Source organism: Balaenoptera borealis (genome assembly GCF_965194805.1).
Source record: "Balaenoptera borealis genome assembly, chromosome: 9".
Taxonomy (NCBI): Eukaryota; Metazoa; Chordata; class Mammalia; order Artiodactyla; family Balaenopteridae; genus Balaenoptera; species Balaenoptera borealis.
In genome coordinates, this window is record NC_138873.1 from 62575103 (window position 1) to 62596918 (window position 21816).

The 21816-nt window shown below is 35.2% G+C and overlaps 1 long non-coding RNA gene across 1 annotated transcript; it reads right to left on the reverse strand.

The window, feature by feature from the left end:
• Positions 1–315: 315 nt before the first annotated feature.
• On the reverse strand, positions 316–18306 carry LOC309634838. The gene is made up of 2 exons (XR_014248462.1): positions 4664–18306; positions 316–2520 (listed from the first exon to the last, which is right to left on the reverse strand). It is a non-coding gene; the product is annotated as an uncharacterized lncRNA (long non-coding RNA).
• Between the last annotated feature and the right edge of the window lie 3510 nt (positions 18307–21816).

Here is a 21816-nt window from a genome sequence, read left to right on the forward strand (position 1 = left end):
CCGCGATGAAGAGTGGCCCCCACTCGCCGCAACTGGAGAAAGCCCTCACACAGAAATGAAGACCCGACACAGCCAAAAATAAACATAATAAAATAAATAATAAATTAAAAAATTAAAATAAATAAATAAACAAATAAACAGTGCACACAAATCAGATCTAATTTTATCATGTTCCCCGGGGTGGGGGTTCTTTTCCTCCCCGTCTGAAACCCTCAATTATGATTCCTTTGATGGACCAGTCTGCTTCCATGACTGACATTTGGATCCTAGTTTTAAACTGTATTTCATTCTATTCAGTAATAAACATTTAAAAAATTTTCTTTTGAGTATAAAGGGGATGCTGTTTTTTAGGAACCCTGCCTGTAGCTATGTAACAGAACTCTTGTCTGCTGGCAAATGCTTTTCCTAGTTTTTAAAGTAAAATCAGAAATCAAACACATTGACATTGATGCTGTACAACAACTGAACAAAACCAATAATAAATCATACAGACAAAATTATACAACCTAATTAAAAAGTGTCCTCTTGCAACACCTGTTTAGACTTAAATTTTAGTGCAGTTCTTTTCCTTAGTACACTTATGTTAATCGAAGTTCAAGCTACTCAAAAGGAATGATCCAGAGAGAACATGTTAAGATGTCCCTTAAGGTCCTACATGACCTTGAAAACTATGTAGAATCAAAATGCTGCCCAGAAACCTCTGATTCAGTATACATTTTTTTCTTTAAAAAAAAAGGAAAAAAGAATTCATTACATACTAGTAATTTTATCAGTGTGAAATAAATTGACCTCTATAAGGATTTGGGTTTATTTTAATTACTTTAATTATATTCATTATTTTAAGAAATTATTTAGATGGTTGGTTTTACATAATTCATAATTGATTCACCAAATAAAATTACTAGTGCTAATATTATGGTATTGTGTGTTTAATTTCAAATTCCACTTGTTCATTGCTAATATATAGGAAAGTGATTGACTTCTGTATAGTAACTTTGTATCCTGCAACCTTGCTATAATCACTTACTCTAGACATTTTTTGTTGTTGTTGATTCTTTCAGATTTCTACATAGACAAGTGTATCATCTGTAAACAAAGACAGTTTTATTTCTTTCATCCCAATTTGTATACTTTTATTTCCTTTTCTTATTGCATTAGCTAAACTGGCAGTAAAATGTTGAAAAGGGATAGTGAAAGGGAACATTCTTAACTTTGTACCTGATCTTAGTGGTAAGGCTTCACGTAGTTCACCATTAAGTATAATGTTGGCTGTAGATTTTTTTGTAGATATTTTCTTTCAAGTTGAAGAAGTTATTTATTCCAAAATAACCGAGAATTTTTAACATGAGTGAGTCTTGGATTTTGTCAAATGTTTTTTTCTGAATCTATTGATAGGCTCATGAGATTTTTCTTTTTTAGCCTTTTGATGTGATGGATTACATTGATTTCTGAATGTTGAACCAACCTTGCAGACTTGGGATAAATCTCATTTGGTTATGGTGTATAATCCTTTTTTACCTTGTTGGGCTTGATTTCCTAATATTTTGTTGAGAATTGTTACACCTATGTTCATGAGAGATATTTATCTAGTTTTTCTTGTAATGTGTTTGTCTGGTTTTGGTATTAGGATAATACTGGCCTCATAAATTGAGTTTGGAAGTATTCCCTCTGCTTCTGTCTTCGAAAAGAGACTGGAAATTAATTTTTATTCTTTTATTGAAGTATAGTTGATTTACAGTATCACATTAGTTTTAGGTATACAGCAAAGTGATTCAGATATATATATATATTTCAGATTAGTTTACATTATAGATTATTACAAGATATTGAACATTGTTTCCTGTGTTATACAGTAAACCCTTGTCATTTATCTATTTTATATATAATAGAGTGTATGTGTTAATCCCTATTTATCCTATTTAAGTCCTATTTATCCCTCCCCTACTTTCCCCTTTGCTAACCGTAAGTTTGTTTTCTATGTCCATGAGTCTGCTTCTGTTTTGTAAATAAATTCATTTGTATTATTTTTTAGATTCCATATATAATTGATATCATATGATATTTGTCTCTGACTTACTGCACTTAGTATGATATTCTCTAGGTCCATCCATGTTGCTGCAAATGGCAATATTTCATTTTTTATAGCTGAGAACTATTCCATTTGTGTGTGTGTGTGTGTGTGTGTGTATACACCACGTATTTGTAAATCAATCATCTGTTGATGGCCATTTGGGTTGCTCCCATGTCTTGGCTATTAAAAATAGTGCTGCAATGAACATTGGAGTGCATGTATCTTTTAGAGATAGACTTTCTGTATTTTCTGGATATATGCCCAGGAGTGGGATTGCTGGATCATATGAGAGCTCTATTTTTAGTTTTTTAAGGGACCTCCATAGTGGCTGCACCAATTTGCATTCCCACCACCTGGGTAGGAGGGTTCCCTTTTCTCCACACCGTCTTCAGGATTTATTATTTGTAGACTTTATGGTGATGGCCATTCTGACCGGCATGAGATGATACCTCATTTTTTTTTTTTTTTATAAACATCTTTATTGAAGTATAATTGCCTTACAATGGTGTGTTAGCTTCTGCTTTATAACAAAGTGAATCAGTTATACATATACAATATGTTCCCATTTCTCCTCCCTCTTGCATCTCCCTCCCTCCCACCCTCCCCATCCCACCCCTCTAGGTGGTCACAAAGCACCGAGCTGATCTCCCTGTACTATGTGGCTGCTTCCCACTAGTTATCTGTTTTACATTTGGTAGTGTATATATGTCCATGACACTCTCTTACCCTGTCACATCTCACCCCACCCCCTCCCCATATCCTCAAGTCCATTCTCTAGTAGGTCTGTGTCTTTATTCCCGTCTTGCCACTAGGTTCTTCGTGGCCTTTTTTTTTTTTTTTTTTTTTCCCTTAGATTCCATATATATGTGTTAGCATACTGTATTTGTTTTTCTCTTTCTGACTTACTTCACTCTGTATGACAGACTCGAACTCCATCCACCTCATTACAAATACCTCCATTTCATTTCTTTTTATGGCTGAGTAATATTCCATTGTATATATGTGCCACATCTTCTTTATCCATTCATTTGTCGATGGACATTTAGGTTGCTTCCATGTCCTGGCTATTGTAAATAGAGCTGCAATGAACATTTTGGTACATGACTCTTTTTGAGCTATGGTTTTCTCAGGGTATATGCCCAGTAGTGGGATTGCTGGGTCGTATGGTAGTTCTATTTGTAGTTTTTTCAGGAACCTCCATACTGTGCTCCATAGTGGCTGTATCAATTTACATTCCCACAAACAGTGCAAGAGGGTTCCCTTTTCTCCACACCCTCTCCAGCATTTATTGTTTCTAGATTTTTTGATGATGGCCATTCTGACCGGTGTGAGATGATATCTCATGGTAGTTTTGATTTGCATTTCTCTAATGATTAATGATGTTGAGCATTCTTTCATGTGTCTGTAGGCCATCTGTATATCTTCTTTGGAGAAATGTCTATTTAGGTCTTCTGCCCATTTTTGGATTGGGTTGTTCGTTTTTTTGTTATTGAGCTGCATGAGCTGCTTGTAAATCTTGGAGATTAATCCTTTGTCAGTTGCTTCATTTGCAAATATTTTCTCCCATTCTGAGGGTTGTCTTTTGGTCTTGTTTATGGTTTCCTTTGCTGTGCAAAAGCTTTTAAGTTTCATTAGGTCCCATTTGTTTATTTGTGTTCTTATTTCCATTTCTCTGGGAGCTGGGTCAAAAAGAATCTTGCTGTGATGTATGTCATAGAGTGTTCTGCCTATGTTTTCCTCTAAGAGTTTGATAGTGTCTGGCCTTACACTTAGGTCTTTAATCCATTTTGAGTTTATTTTTGTGCATGGTGTCAGGGAGTGTTCTAATTTCATACTTTTACATGTACCTGTCCAATTTTCCCAGCACCACTTATTGAAGAGGCTGTCTTTTCTCCACTGTATATGCTTGCCTCCTTTATCAAAGATAAGGTGACCATATGTGTGTGGGTTTATCTCTGGGCTTTCTATCCTGTTCCATTGATCTATATTTCTGTTTTTGTGCCAGTACCAAACTGTCTTGATTACTGAAGCTTTGTAATATAGTCTGAAGTCAGGGAGCCTGATTCCCCCAGCTCCATTTTTCGTTCTCAAGATTGCTTTGGCTATTCGGGGTCTTTTGTGTTTCCATACAAATTGTGAAATTTTTTGTTCTAGTTCTATGAAAAATGCCAGTGGTAGTTTGATAGGGATTGCATTGAATCTGTAGATTGCTTTGGGTAGTAGAGTCATTTTCACAATGTTGATTCTTCCAATCCAGGAACATGGTATATCTCTCCATCTATTTGTATCATCTTTAATTTCTTTCATCAGTGTCTTATAATTTTCTGCGTACAGGTCTTTTGTCTCCTTAGGCAGGTTTATTCCTAGATATTTTATTCTTTTTGTTGCAATGGTAAATGGGAGTGTTTTCTTAATTTCACTTTCAGATTTTTCGTCATTAGTGTATAGAAATGCAAGAGATTTCTGTGCATTAATTTTGTATCCTGCTACTTTACCAAATTCATTGATTAGCTCTAGGAGTTTTCTGGTAGCATCTTTAGGATTCTCATAGGTATAGTATCATGTCATCTGCAAATAGTGACAGCTTGATACCTCATTTTGATTTTGATTTGCACTTCTCTAATAATTAGGGATTTTGAGCATCTTTTCATGTGCCTTTTGGCCATCTGTCTTCTTTGAAGAAATGTTTACTTAGGTCTTCTGCGCATTTTTTGATTGGGTTGTTTTTTTGATATTGAGTTGCACGAGCTTTTTGTATATTTTGGAAATTACCCTTTGTCATTTGCATCATTTACAAATATTTTCTCCCAGTCTGTAGGTTGTCATTTCATTTGGTGGTGGTTTCCTTTACTGTACAAGATCTTTTAAGTTTGATTAGGTCCCATTTGTTTATTTTTGCTTTTATTTCTTTTGCCTTGGGAAACTGATCTAAGATAATATTGCTATGATTTATGTCCAAGAATGTTTTGCTTATGTTCTCTTTTAGGAGTTTTATGGTGTCATGTCTTATATTTAGGTCTTTAAACGATTTTGAGTTTATTTTTGTATATGGTTTGAGGGAGTGTTCTAACTTCATTGATTTACATGAGGCCGTCCAGCTTTCCCAGCACCACTTGCTGAAAAACTGTCTTTTCTCCATTGTATATTCTTGCCTCATTTGTCAAAGATTAATTGCCTGTAGGGGTGTGGGATGATTTCTGGGTTCTCTATTCTGTTCCATTGATCCATATGTCTTCTTTTTGCCAATACCATGCTCTTTTGATTACTGTAGCTTTGTAGTATTACCTGACATCTGGGAAGTTTATGCCTCCAGCTTTGTTATTTTTCCTCAGGATTGCTTTGGCAGTTCTGGGTCTGCATCATAGTCTCTCCTGGTGAATATTCCATGTGAGCTTGAGAAGAATGTGTATTCTGCTAATGTTGAATGAAGTCGATGTAAATTATAACCAGTTGATTGATGGTGTTGGTGAGTTAAACTATATCTTCTCTGACTTTCTTGTTGGATCTGTCCATTTCTGATAAATGGGTGTTGAAGACTCCAGGTATGATTGTGGATTCATCTATTTAATCTTTGCAATTCTGTTAGTTTTTGCCTCACATAGTTTGACCTTTTTTTAGTCGGGTGCATACATGTTAATTATTGTAATGTCTTCTTTGAAAATTGACCCTTTTATCATTTGGTAGTGGCCCTCTCTGTTCCTGAGACTGTCTGCTCTGTCCAGAATTACTATATCTAATCCTACTTTTTTGGATTAGTGTTAGCATTGTATCCTTTTCTACATACATCTACTTTTAATCTATATGTGTTTAAAATCAAAGTAGGTTTTTTTGTAGACATACCATATTTGGGTCTTTTTTAAAAATCCATTCTTACAACTTCTGTCTTCTTTGTTTGTTTTAGTGGGTGGGTGGGAGAAGGTATGAATTGCTTTTAAGGTATGTTTGGGTTTTTTTTTTAAATTTAATTTAATTTATTTTTTATACAGCAGGTTCTTATTAGTTATCCATTTTATACATATTCGTGTAATATATCAATCCCAATCTTCCAATTCATCCCACCACCCCCACCACTTTCCCTCCTTGGTGTCCATACGTTTGTTCTGTACATCTGTGTCTCAATTTCTGCCTTGAAAACTGATTCATCTGTACCATTTTTCTTCTGTCTTTTAATGGGTCCATTTAGGCCACTGACATTCAAAGTGATTATTGATATAGTTGGATTAATATCTACCACATGTTTTACTCTTTGTTGCCTTTGTTCTTTTTTCCTAGTTTTGTCATTTTATTTCTACCTTTTGTCTTTTTAACTGAGCATTTATAAAATTCCATTTTTTTCTCCTCTCTTAGCATATTAGTTATTCTTTTTCTTTAAGTTTTTAAATGATTTCCTCAGTTTACAATATACATTTACAGCTAATCCAAGTCTTCTTTCAAATAACACTATACCACTCACAGGTAGTGTGAGTTCCTTATAATAACCAAATAATCCTGATTCCTTTCCCCTGTCCCTTTTATTATTGCTGTCATTTATTTCACTTATATGTAAGCATACATAAAAGTGTGTGTGTGTATAAAATCAAATACATTGTTGCTATAATTATTTTGAACAAACTGTTATCTGTTAGATCAATTAGAATGAGAAAAATAAGTTTTTGTTTTATCTTTACTTATTCCTTCTTTAATTCTCTTTCTTCATGTAGATCTGAGTTTTTGACCTATATTACTTTCCTTCCCTTTAAAGAAACTGTTTTGCTATATCTTGCAAGGCAGATCTACTGACAACAGATTTCCTCACTTTTTGTCTGAGAAAGCCTTTATTTCTCCTTAAGTTTTGAAAGGTAATTTCACAAGGTATAAAATTCTAGGTTGGTAGGGTTTTTTCTTCTCAGTACTTTAAATATTTCACTACATGCTCTTCTTGTTTGTTTGCTTTCTTAGGAGAAGTTGGATGTAATTCTTACATTTATGTCTCTATAAGTAAGGTGTTTTTAATCTCTGGGTTTTTCAGAATTTTTTTCTTTATCCTTGATTTTCTATAGTTTGGAAATGATAAGCTTAGGTGTAGTATTTTAGGCATTTATCCTGGTTGGTACTCTTTCACCTTCCTGGATCTGTTGATACTAATTTGAGGAAATTTTCAGTGGTTACTGTTTCAAATATTCTTCTCTTACTTTATTTCTTTTCCTTTTTATTCTTATGATGCGTATGTTACACTTTTTGTAGTTGTCCCACAGTCCTTGGATATTCTGTTTTGTTTTGTTTTTCAGTCTTTTTTCTCTTGTTTTTCAGCTTTTGAAGATTTTATTGGTATATCCTATAGTTCATGGATTATTTCTTCAGCTGTGTCTGGTCTAATAAACTCATGAAAAGTATTTTTCATTTCTGTTACAGTGTTTTTATTGCTAGCATTTCTTTTTGGATCTTTCTTAGTACTTCCGTCTCTGTGTTTACATTCACCATTTATTCTTTCATGCTGTCTACTTTATCCATTAGTGCCCTTAGCATGTTAATCATAAGTGTTTTAAATTATTGATCTGATTATTCTAACATCTCTGCCATGTCTGGTTCTGATGCTTGCTGTGTCTCTTCAAAGTGTGTTTTTTTTTCCTTTTGGTATGCTTTGTAATTTTTTCTTCACAGCTGGACATGATGTACTGAGTAAAATGAACTTCTGTAAATAGGTCTTTAGTAATGTGGTGGTGAGGTGTGGGAGGAGGGGAAGCATTGTATAGTCTTATGATTAGTTCTGTATTTCAGTGAGCCTGTGCCTCTGTACCATGAACTTCACAAGTGTTTCTCAGGTTTTTTCTTCCCTCCCCTTAGGTGGATCAGGATAGCTAGAGCAAGCTGGAGTTGGGTATTACCTTACCTCAGGTTAGTTAGATTCTGATAAAACTCCAGGAGGTTAGGCTCTGGTTATCTCGTTTCCTCTGAGTGCAGGCCTTCTTAAGAAAAATACAGTGCTCTGGTATATTTCAAAGTAGTCCCTTTTCTACTGCCCCTGCTGGAAGCATGAGGGGATTTTTGTCCAATATTTTCTGTGGGAACCAGGTTGGGCTCCTGAAGGTAAATCTCACTCAATTGTTGTGGTTCCAGTATAAGTGAGTCTACTGGGAATTTTTGACTCTCAGAGTTGTCCTCACTGAGCTTTCAGCAATTTGTCAATTATAGTTCAGGTTTTCCCACCTGGGCTCGGGTTTCCACAGTGGTTTCTCCTCTAGTAAACTGTGACTCCCCATATTTGTCTGTATAGCTCTCCAATTTTGGGGTAGCAGTTTGCCCTGTGTCATCCCCTTTCTTATGGACCCAAGAAAAACTGTTGATGTTTTAGTCTGTTCAGCTTTTTACCTACTGTTCAGATGGACTGGCAGTTTCCAAGCTTCTTATATGTAGAACTAGAAACCAGAAGTCTCCTGAACATTTATTTCAATGTTTACTGACATTTGCATTTTTACTTTTACAAACTGCTTATTTATGAGTAGGATACCTGTGTTTTTCTTATTTATATGTAAGAGTTTTTAAGAGTTATGGGTAACTCGACCCAGCAATCCCACTACTGGGCATATACCCTGAGAAAACCATAATTCAAAAAGAGTCATGTATCACAGTGTTCATTGCAGCACTATTTACAATAACCAGGACATGGAAGCAACCTAAGTGTCCATTGAGAGATGAATGGATAAAGAAGATGTGGCACATATATACAATGGAATATTACTCAGCCATAAAAAGAAATGAAATTGAGTTATTTGTAGTGAGGTGGATGGACCTAGAGTCTGTCATACAGAGTGAAGTAAGTCAGAAAGAGAAAACAAATACCATATGCTAACACATGCATATGGAATCTAAAAAAAAAAAAAAAAAGGTTCTGATGAACCTAGGGGCGGGACAGGAATAAAGATGCAGACATAGAGAATGGACTTGAGGACATGGGGACGGGAAGGGCAAGCTGGGACGAAGTGAGAGAGTGGCATTGACATATATACACTACCCAGTGTGAAATAGATAGTGGGAAGCAGCCGCATAGCACAGGGAGATCAGTTCTGTGCTTTGTGACCACCTAGAGGGGTGGGATATTGAGGGTGGGAGGGAGATGCAAGAGGGAGGGGATATATGTATACATATAGCTGATTCACTTTGTTATACAGCAGAAACTAAATACACCATTGTAAAGCAATTATACTCCAATAAAGATGTTAAAAAAATTATATCAATAGAAAAGAGTTATGGGTATCAATGATTTTATAACTATATTAGGTATTTTCTCCAAAAAGCTGTTAATTTTTGACCATTATTTTTACCATAGAAATATGTTTAATTTTTTATGCTTTAAACTTTATCAGTGTCTATATATGTTTTCTGACTCTGGAATATATTCCTAAAAGGATGTTGTCCTTTGAATTTTACATACATTTTTTTATCCATTGTCTAATTTTAGAAGCATAGAGAAAAGTCTATAATAAGTGTGATAGTCTAAGGTTATTTATGTGCTTTTCCATTTAACTTTTGAAACTTTTCTTTGTATGACATCTCTTTGCCCAACTCTGTCCTTCTGCCTGAAAAAGATTAGGACTTTTTACAGAAGGAATCAAAGAAAATGATTCAATTCCTGGCATCTAAAAATATTATTTGGAAGCAAGTCAATAACCCTCGAGAGCTAGGATATTGTCATGAGGTAAAGATTGTCAAATTTCTTTATCTCTTTCTTTAGCATATCAAGAGCTAGGATATGTGGGTTAAACCATACAAGTCCAAATAGAAAAAGCAAACAGAGAAGCCAGGTTTTTCTCAATCTGGGGAACTTAGAGGAGGAGTGGATTAGAAGCAGAGGTTATGGACATGACTACAGATGGTGTCCTGATTTTTTTCTTCTGGGTGTTTTTTTAGAAAGTGGCATTTATGTTAGGATGAAACACAATAGTTAGGACACTACTCGTTTGGAACTCTGAGGAGCCTAGGATCAATGATCTGGCAACAGACACATTAAAGTAACCTTGGTGGTACTGTACTGTCCAGCAGGGTAAAGCAATTGTGTTTTATTTCTCCAGAGGAATACTTATTTCCCTTATTACAGAAGTAGAAACAAATGAAAGGCTTGCTAGAATCTCTGTGGAAGTGCAAGGAGCAAACAGAGAAGACCACTCTGATTAAGATCAATGTTAGTCACATACAGATCTCTGGTTAATTCACAAACAAATCCTTAGGTAGGTCAGGCTCATCAGACTCCCTCTAAGACTGTTTCTAGATCTGAGAGTAGAACAAAGGTTAATAGACATGAGCTTAAGCATTAGAGGCTAGGGACATGTAAAGACAGACATAGGATTTACCTCATAATCAGCAGATGCCAGCCAATGCACAGCTCAGGGCTGGCATGAGGCCAGGGGCTTTGTCCCCACCAACGCAAAGCCCACCCCCCTACTAGGTGAGGAAGCGGAGAAGTAACCTGAGAGATTATCTGAAGGATAGTTTAATAGTATGATTAGTCCAGGTTTTAAACTAGATAAGAGATTTAGTTAATTTTTTTACTTTACACCAACCAGTGGGTGGTTTCTCATGAAAGAGACTAGAGCAACCAATGAGAAATAAACATGGGAAGAGATGAATGACCAATCCACATATTTGCTTCATCAACCTCTCCTTATAAACCATAGTCAGGTACAAAGAAAAAGGAAGAATTACTAATCAACTAACATGGATCCTTACTAATCTTGGTTGCTCTTATAGTAAACTATCAAATGACAAAATCACCATGAGTTGTGAGGGAGAAAAAAAAATCTGTTTATTCCCATTCATACAGAATGCATATATTTTTAAGTGGATTTTATTTTACATTAATATTTCTCTATAACTCAGGTCTTCCAGTGAAGAAAACAGATTCAGTTTATGGGTAGAACATATAAAACACAGATATATTTGAACACAGAGAATCTAAGTTGCATGCAACTGTTTTGCATATATGTAAGAATCTTTACTGAATCAAACAATTTGAAGTGATTCTGATATTGCCATCATTTATATATATATATTTTTGCGTTCATCCTTAAATGCAAAAAAGTCAGTATTTAATTTTTCATCACTGGGCCATAAAAAACAGAATGAATGGAATCTGGAAAGAAGTCTGAGTAAATGGTCTATGATCTTTGGTTCTTTAATATACCTCTTATAACTCCATGAAGAACAAGTGGTGCCTGTGAAATTGAAAAAAACATTAAATAATACAGGTCAAGATCTTGTCATTAAATATTTACTGAATAATGTAAGTAGTCTCATCAATTTGTTTTAGGTATATACCTCTGATCATTCTTACAGCATCTGCCATCTTTCCTGGCCATTCTAAGTGACTCACAAGGTGAGATTCTTTCATCTCTACCAACATAAGCCTCACACTGGGACTCAAAGCACATAGGAGCAATAATTTGAGGTTTAACTTACTCCAAATTGTTCCAAGATTATTTTTATGACTAGGAGTAATAGCATCACCTTTTTATTCAATTTAATGGTAGTAATTTTATGTCATTTGCTTTATGCTAGGAAGTCCTAAAAGAATAGCATTGTCTTGCAGACCTGAACAGCTTGTTAGGATCTAAAGGACAGTAGCTGGGCATATCAACTCTTGGGCAACAACACAGCCTCCATGAAGATTTATTGATTGAAATGATGATTTACCAGCCCTCTCATATAAAAGACTCTCACAACAGCTAGGTCAGAAGAGTGTCAAAGGTCAATAGCTAACATTTTAAGTTGCCAAAGTGTAACAACATATTCTGATTTTCAGATTTCTTCTTTAATTTTCCCTTTTACTAGAGAAGAGATGGTAGTAAAAAAAAGGGGGGGGACATTAAAAATGAAAAGGATCCTGTATAAATTAATAATCTTTTTCAAATAAGGCAGAATTGAAATAAATTCAAATGTTGTGATCAATACTTACTCAATTCAAATATTAGAACTAAATTTTCTGCCCTTAATTTGTTTCCATAATCTGTGTTGTATTCATGAGGATTTTCTTCTCTAGTTGTTATGAAGCATGAATTCAGTAGTTTGTTTTCATCTCAAGCTTATCTAATTTATTCAGTAAAGTGATGATAATTCTGAATTACTACTCTAATAAGGTAAAGTAGTATTCATTTTTAAAGTAATAAAAGGGAAACTATTAGATATTTAGGCATAAGTAGATCCTTAAATAGTCAATGAAGTATTACTTAGAGTAATTACTCTTAAGTAATTGTAATTTTCACACAATATGCATGCCAATCACGCACAAATTTGATCAGCCATCCAAATGTTCATTTATCAACTAACATTCTTTAAAAAATAAGATGCTAACAACTGTATATCAAAGTATAGTTCCCCACTGTAAAATGCAAAATTAACAGTTTATTTTAGATTTTGAAATTTTAGATTGGTTAATTATATTGTTTCCATTACCATTGAAAGACAATTAGTACTGCTTTTCCCCCCACAAATTGTTATTATTACAAATCAGCATAACTTTATTACATTATTTAAAATGGCAGAAAGTATAAACTAATAAACTTGTCATTAGTTAAAAAGATACGTTTTTATTGGTTTTGCTATTTTTTAGGAAGCTAAGAACAATGCTTTTAGTGAGAGAATAGTTTTTGTTTTGGGAACTTTCTTGATAAGCCTCTTATGGGGGAGGGAGGAGAGAAGACCCTGAGAAGCAAGGGAGGATGTAGATTAGCACAAAGCAAGAAACAAAAGAGATGGTAGAACTTACCTTCACTAGGGAAAAACAGGGGTTTGGGGAAAGGTGAAGGGAAGGAAGCAAAGTGGTGAAAAGCCGGAACCCCGTGTAAATTCACCATCTTCCAAAAACCTTATGTGAAGTTTTCAGTATACATAAATGCCTGTAAATATAGCTTATTTGATGGGACTTGAGAAGGAGCAGAGCTCTGGATAGCATTAGGGCATTGTAGGGAAACCATGAGACAAATGGTATCTTGATCCCTAAACTAAGCTAACTCTATTTAGTTCTGTGTAGGATCTCCACACCAGATGTGAGCTGAACTGTCATAGACTTTACACACAGACAACGAGAGAGAGAGAGAGAAAGAGAGAGAGAGATGGAGGCAGGCAGACACAAGGAGTCTTTCTTAAAATGCCTATTTATATGTATGGTTTCTGCTTGGAAAAATAATTCTTGCCTTCTTATTGTCAGCTAGGGAAACAACATTACAACCTAGTAGAACCAAAGACCATGTGTTTATCATGTCAACTTATTGTTATAAGTTGACATGATAACTTATTGTTATATGTCATGTGTTTATCATGTCAACCAGTGCACAAAAATTTGAATATATATATTATATAGATAGTATGTATTACACATGTACAATAAAAGTCAAACAAAAAAATTTAGATAATTTACATACTAACAATTCTATAGATAGATTTGTTGTTAAAATTCCTACTCCCTTGTTTATCTCCCAAACTCTCCAGATCCTTTCTTGCAGATATGTGTAAAAGTAATGCAAAGTCTCTTTAATCTTTATGTAAGTACATTATAATTAGCAACATAAGTTTTATGATCTCTATAAAATGTCATACTATTGATTCTAAACCCAGATAGAAATAATTTTGTGTTTGGAGTACCCCCAAGATGTCCTTTATAACTTCTCTCTTTTCTATTGAGATTAATTTTTAAAAAACATGAAAGTTTTCTTTGATTTTTATTTTTTTAGCAAGGATTCATATGAAATCTGCAGAGGTCTGGTCTTTTTAATTCCTTAACTGCTCTCAAATAAGTATTCCCAAAACGCTGAAAGGCAAAAATCAGAAGTTCAAACTAAATAAACAGCTTTTTTCATGATTAAAAAAAATCCAAAGCTACTTATTGAATTTTCTCAATTTTAATTGCCTTGAAGCCTTGAAGAACTGCAGCTGGATGGAAACCACTCTCCATCCCCTATTTCTCCCAAACATACCTTCAGTTCTTTGCTCATCTGCTTTTCTGCAGATAATAAACATATACATGAGTATATATTCAGCATGTAGGGCAACATTATGTTATAGACGGAAGAACAATACACATTAACTCAATGGGAAAAAATACACTTTGTACTTTTATTCATTCTTTTGTTCTTCCAATGGACAGTAATTGCCCATCCGTGCCAAGCACTGTGCTAGACATTGGAGATAAGATAAAGGAAAAGAGTGATCATAACTAAATGATATAGGAATGCACCAGAAGTAAGGAGAGCAAAACATCTGAGTATGTGGAGAGAATGAGGGAGCTATGCTTTCTCAGAGAAAATGACTTTTAAACTGAAAGCTGAGTGATAAATACTAGTTAGCTACATAAAGAGAAGAATAGGAAGGAGAGCAGGTGAAGATCAGAAGTCCAGAGAGAATATGGCCTATTCAATAAATTTTTAAAGAGCCAATATGATTGGAACGTGGAACAAAGGGAGGTAGCAAAGAGTCAGGACAAAGGTTGGAGATATAGTCAAGGGTCAGAACTGGCAGACTTGGTTTTCATCCTAATGACAATGAAAAACCACTCAAGGCCTTAAGTAAAAGAATCAATATAATAAAATATGCTTTAAAATTATGATGGTTTCTTTGTGAAGAATAGACGAGGGAAGGTAGCACTGGGCATCGATGAAAGCAAAGCTGTTGCAGCAATTCAGATAAGAGCTAATGGTGGCTGCTCTGAATTTGTGGTTGAAGGTGAAGAGGAGTGAAAATTCCCGTAGTTATTTAGAAGCTAGAATGGGCAAAAATAATGAGCTTCTGTATATGAATATCGGTGGGGAAATGTGGTAAAAGAAGGCTGCCAGAAGTTTGATGTGGATAACCATGGATGTTGGTTTTACTCTTTGAGAGTAAACATAAAGGTGACAGTAAAGAGGTGTGTGTGTGTGTGTGTGTTCAGGGTGAGGTGATAGGTTCAATTTTGGATATGTTGATTAGTGGATCCAGCAAGATACTTAGGTAGAAATGTTGAAAAGGTAGTTGGCTATTTGGGATAAGAATTTTGGAAAATGGTAGGAGTAGGTCATTAGTACACGAGGGATAACTGAAGATCTGAGAATAGACAAAACCACTTAGGCAATGTAGAGTGACAAGAGAAGAAAGCCTGGTACAGCAGGCTAAGAAACGCTAACCTTCAAGGATATGTGTAGCAGTGGAAGAAAAGAGTAGTGTGGTGTGGTGTCATAGAGCCAAAGTGAGAGAGTGCTTTCTGAAGAAAGGAAGTTAAACAGGATTAAGTAATGAGGAGGTCACTAGTGCCTAATAAAATGTTTGTAATTCTAATAGGGAAATACTCAGCAACAGGGATGGTGAGAGTTGAGAAATAACAAGGATGATGAGACTGATGAGAAAAGTAATGTCATCAACAGTCCCTATAGTAAAGATAGACCCACCTCCTAGGGAGTATCAGCAATGCCCAAAGCATCAGGAAGTGGAGAAAAGTGTAGAAAGAAGTGTTCACAGAGAAGAAGTTCAATAGTTGACAAGTAGTACAGTTAGGTAGGGCCTTTGAGCACCTAGTTTGCAGTAACTTTTATGATTGTTAGGGCTTTTGGTGGCCCTACATTCTCCCACTTGTTTGCCTTCACGTTCTGGATGCAGAGAAAGAGATTGGGCATGATGATTATGATAATAGCATGGTTGGAGTACTCAAAGGTTTGTCTTAGAACTACCTGTTAGGAAATCATATTAGGACAATCCCCCACCCTGAGTAAAGTGAAAAGCAATTGCAAAAAAAATATGAGATGGAGAGTCAAATCTCCACTAGGCACATAACTTCACATTGCAGAGACTTTTGGGGGGACATCACATGCCACTAGCAGAGACCAAGGTCAGGAGGCTTGAATGGCAATAAAAATGTTATCAGTGTCTGTATGAGAGGGATGAGAGGGCACAACTGCAGTTTGAACTCCTGATACTATGTGCATCACAGAGAATGCCTCCAATTCTATAGAATACAGGGTCCCCACCCCAGAAAAATGGACAGGGAAGCATCCAAGGCCATTTGGGATAATTAAGTGCAGCAGTATATCTCCTATGAATATTCATTTTAGTGTGTGTGGCAGCTGAATGAGGAGATATTTTTACATGTAGGGGTGGTAGGTAGAGGGTGTCTTGTAAATACACAATAATTCATACCATGCAATTTATAATAACATAACATGAAAGGTACTTCATCTTTCTTTGTCTGACTGCTCCTGCTTGATCATTTAAAGCTGAGTTGTAATGCCTATCTAGTGTTCCTATATCCACAAGGTGAATTGTACCTAATTTTCTCCGGAAAATTTTATTCTTTTGGTTGACAATTACACTATATCACACTACACTACTTTAACTTTTGGAGGAAAATGTAACTAGCGGCACAACAACCAAAGCTCTTGCTTTAATTTTTAAAAACATATAAGGAGTATTATTTTAGGAAAAGCAGAATAGTTACAAATAAATTTAAACCTGTTTCTCCTGGTGATATGAATTTTTCATTTTAACTTCAGTTGTGGTCATAAACAAGATTTTTCTCAAAGCTGCCTTTTTGAGCTGTTACATTTTTGAAATGGTTGCAGGCCTTTCATAGCTGCCTCTAGGTAACTGCAAAGCTCTGAAACACAGAGTTAGGTGCTGCTCTGCCTAACCATTTCGCCAGAAGGGACAGGAATTTGTAGCAGGGCTGTGATTTAGCGCTGGTTCCTCAGCACCATGGACAGCACACTGAAGAGTAATTGGACAGCCCAAACTTGTGCAGAGGAGAGTCATCGTATCTGAAAAGACCTTGGTTGGGATGTCATTGATAGTCCCTTCAGGACCTGACCCTTCTAGGAACATGACATTCTTTAGGAAAAATGAAAAAGAAACAAATCTTGGTATATTCACAGCCCTATGTAATTACTAGCATCTCAGGTCTTGTCTCCCTTCTTGCTTAGCTTTTATATGTCAGTACCCATCAAACCCTGAGAAGAACTAATAGTTACAAAGGCAAGTCAGATTTAGAGGATGAGATCTGTTCTAGGTCATTCCCAGTATGTCACCTCAGATGAACTTTTTCATACTCTAGGTAAGTTCAAGGAGAGGGGTTTGGGAGATGCTTGCAGAAGAAAAAAGAACCTATGGAAACACAGAAGATTTTTACTAAGACTTTAAAGAATATTAAAGTTGTTGGATATGATGGAAAGGGCACTGGACTCAGAGTCAAGAGTCCTAGGAACTAAGAGAACAGGTCTTTGTGTACTCTTCAGAAAGTCATTTAATCTCCCAGAATTGATTCCTTCATGAGTAAAAATAAAAGGTCTAGATTAAATGATAACAGTATTATATAGTTTTCAAAAGGAGTTTCTGTATATATGTTATGATTCCATACCCACATAATTTTAGTGTATTGTTTGCAGTATGTTTGTTGGATTCTAATCTCCCTCAAGTGAAAGATTGCAGAGAAGGAAAAAAATATCCATATTAGGACAAAAATACTGAGATGACAAGCAGTTATACAACTGAAGCAATTAATTACACTAAAAATAAAAAGCTTGTTCTCTGCATATTTTAGGCCACTAGACTGAAAAACAATCTGTCATCTATCTGCATTTGTCCAATCATTTAGATATTGCAATATCCTTAGTGTTTATCATAAATTCTGATACCCAAATTTCAATGAAAAAAATAAATAATCTTTACCTTTCATCAAGCAGAAGGAGACAATACCAGACTGTCTATAGTGTCTGGTGTACTCATATTAGGGAATGTGAACATCCATTTAGGACTCATTCCTCTCCAGAAGTTTCATGCTTTAAACTTGTCCCTAGAGGGGGGAAAAAAAAAACTGAAGGATTTGGGATTGTAAAGAAGCCTTAGGATAGAAAAGGAATGGGGGTGGAAGAGATGTGCCTTAGAAATGAGATCTCTAGACAACATTTGGGACAAAGAGGCTTCAAAGGAGTGGAAAGAGGCTTTGGTCAAGCCATGAGCATTAGTGACTATGATTTAGTGAGAGCAAAGCAAGGTTTCCAGTTTCTATGCCTAAATTTTTATGCTTTTGCACTTGTGTTCTCAACTCTAATAGCAAAGAAAAAAAAGATGCATTTCCCTAAACCCAGATTTACTGAGTCAGAAATTACAATCTTAATGCCCTAATAAAATTTCTTTAAAAAATTGAACTTGTTATAAAAGACATGGAGAAATCAGAGTTCATAGTGCTACGAGCTGTTACTCCAACCAGAAATCCGAGAAATGTTAGGAATGAATTAAAAGGGAAAAACAAACCAAAATAACATGTTCAAGACCCTCTTCTGAATAACACTTTGTGAGGATAATAGGTAATGATCTTAAATGAACAGATTTCTAGGCAGTTTTGTAAAATCATAAATTTTAGACAAATTGGTAAATATTTTAAATGAGGCTAATAGTGCTGATAGGTACCTTAAGTCATTTCTTAAAATAAATACAAAGAATTAAATATAAAGATCTACTGACTTGGTTAATGAAATTAAGGAAGTAAAATTTAAATCTCATTTAATCGTCTTTTTGGTCCGACTAAGAATTCTCAGAAGAAACCACCAAAGTCCTTTGATGAAGTGGAGACTTAGGTTTACCTAAATAAAGATAACTTGGTTTTTTTTTTTTTTTTTGATTCTTCTGTTTTCCTTACCTGCTCCTCTCCAATATTCATCAGCAAAATCAACAAAAACATATTCTAAATCCATCCTCTTTTTTTTTTTTTTCCCCTAATCTCCAAATGCACCCTAGTCAAAGTAACAGTCATCTCTTACCAGGGACCTTGAATCGTTTATCTTCTCTTCCACTCTTGCCCACCCCTTAAATAGATACTCCCTTCAGAGTAATCTTTTAAAACAGAATGTCATTTATCTATTTAAAACCTTCCAAAGGCCCCCATTACACATAAAACAAAAGCTAAACACATTTACACTAAGTCCTTGGTAATCATGTGCTTGTCTGTCTCCAACCAAAATTTACCCTCTCTCCTCTAGCCTTTGTGCTCCAGCCATTCTGGGCTGATTCTGATTCCTCAAACATGCCAAGTCTGTTCCCATCTTAGGGTCCTGGCACCAGCTCTTCTATTTCAAATACTGTTTCCTTCATATTAGCATAGCTGGCTCCTTTTTATGTTCCAGATCTCCCAGCTTAAATAGAAAAGCCTTCTTACCAGCTAACCTAAAGTAATAACTCATTACTCTACCTAGACAGAATATTTTAATTCTCTTCACAGCACTTGTATTTGATCTCTCACAGAGAGTTCTCTTGCTTGTTTATTTATTGTTTATTGTTCACCTTCCTCTATGTAATACTAAAGCCCAGGACTGTTCTGTGCATGGGAGAGATGATTATAGTGACGGAGAGAACAGTTACTGGCATCAAATGGCTGAGGTTTGAAGCTTTGATTGTAACTGCTATCCTCTGGAAAGTTATTAACGCTTGCTTTGCCTCAGTTTCTCACGTGTAAGATAGGAGTAACATTAATATATACCCCATAAAGCTCTTGTGAATATTAAATGAGATAAACAGGGATCGGTACATTTTAAGGATCTGAGAAATGCCATCCACTGTTTACCTCTGGACTTCAACACCTGAAACAGTACTCAGTACAAGTGAAAACTTAATAAATATTTTTAAGAAAGAAGCATGTTATACCTCTATTTACATTGAAGTGATTTGTTCTCTTTTAGAAAAGATATGTTATTTCCTTTATTTCAGTGCTAAGGTTAACGCATTTACCAAGTGGGAATTTATTTTTTAATTTGTAATCCAACTCGTTATAGATGTAAATATTAGGTTACTTTGGAGCTTCAGTGTTCTTTCTTATAAAATGGAACTAACATTCCCTGACCTTTAGCACTCCATAGACATGTAAGGCAAAAGAGAACTGAAAAGCAGCAATAATGTACCAGTTGTCTGTTAATTTAGCTGCCATCTCTCTGTAACCCCACAGCTGCAATACAAGGCAGTTTCAATTGTAAACTGGGAAGAATATAAATTATGGCTAATTGAAAGTGCCAGGGAGACCTGAAAGATGACAGAATGCAGTTACCCAAATTGGATGTGGGCCAGGCCAGGACTGGTATGTCTGCTTTTAGAAATAATGTGGAGTTTTGTGTGGCTAGAAAAGCTTGTTAAAATACTGCTGCTAGAAACAGCTTGTGCCTCAGTTTCCCCCAGGCTCCTCACAGCCCTGTGTTTCCAGGACTAAGTGCCCCTGGGAAAGGGGTCTGTGGTGCTTCCTTCTCACAAATGACTACATATTTGCATAGATCTAACTTTATATTACCTAAAGCCTAAGAGTGCCCCTGGTTTCCTGGTTTGAGATATCTGGTGCCCTTTGGGGATAATTTATCTCAGAAACCACAGGCTGTTAATTTGGGTTTAGGTTGGAAACTTTGCTGCTTCCTCAGTCTTGGGGATAGAATAAAACACAATCTGGTCCTCCCCTTAGGCAAGAAGATGGAATTTAACATAATATTTTCCTTTTATGTATCTTGGGCTTTAATTCTATGGCATATAAAGAATACTGGTAAGATTTCTTTTTTATACTTTTATTAGGTTTGCTTTTACTCTGAGATATGTATATATGAGTTCATTAATATATTTCAAAGGTGGAAGAAAAGTAGATTTCTTCCTAATACCTACCTGCCTTGTGGTACTTTCATTATTCCCACTTAACACAGGGGGATACCTAGTGTTAAAGTATATTATCTAGGCTACATCTTTATATATGCAAATATATTTTTTAAGCTAATCCTTTGCTTACAATAGTATTTGTGGAATAACCATTATCATCTAATGTTATGTAAATATTCACATAAAAATCAGAGAGGTTAGATATCAAATGTTTTTCTTTAGTTTTTATTTTATATTGGAGCATAGTTGATTTACAATGTTGTGTTTCAGGTGTACAGCAAAGTGATTTAATTATACATATATATATATATATATCTATTCTTTTTCAGATTCTTTACCCCTAGGTTATTACAGAGTAGTGAGTAGAGTTCCCTGTACTTTACTGAAGGTCCTTGTTGGTTATCTATTTCATATATAGTAGAATGTGTATGTTAATCCAACCTCCGAATTTATTCTCCCCCCACCTTTCCTCTTTGGTAACCATAAGTTTATTTTCAAAGTCTGTGAGTCTATTTCTCTTTTGTAAATAAGTTCATTTGTATCATTTTTTTTAGGTTCCACATATAAGTGATATCATATGATATTTCTCTTTCTCTGACTTACTTCATTTAATACAATGATCTCTACATCCATCCATGTTGCTGCAAATGGCATTATTTCATTCTTTTATATGGCTGAGTAATATTCCATTGTATATATGTACCACATCTTCTTTATCCATTCCTCTGTTGATGGACATTTAGGTTGCTTCCATGTCTTGGTTATTGTAAATAGTGCTGCAATTAACATTGGGGTGCATGTATCTTATCGAATTATGGTTTCCTCTGGATATATGCCCAGGAGTGGGATTGCTGGATCATATGATAGCTCTATTTTTATTTTTTTAAGGAACTTCCATATTGTTTTCCACAGTGGCTGTACCAAATTACATTCCCACCAACAGTATAGGAGGTTTCCCTTTTCTCCACACCCTCTCCAGCATTTATTGTTTATAGACTTTTTGGTGTGAGGTGATAGCTCACTGTAGTTTTGATTTGCATTTCATTAATATTTAGCAATGTTGAGTATCTTTTCATGTGCTTTTTGGCCACCTGTATGTCTTCTGTGGAGAAATGTCTATTTAGATCTTCTGC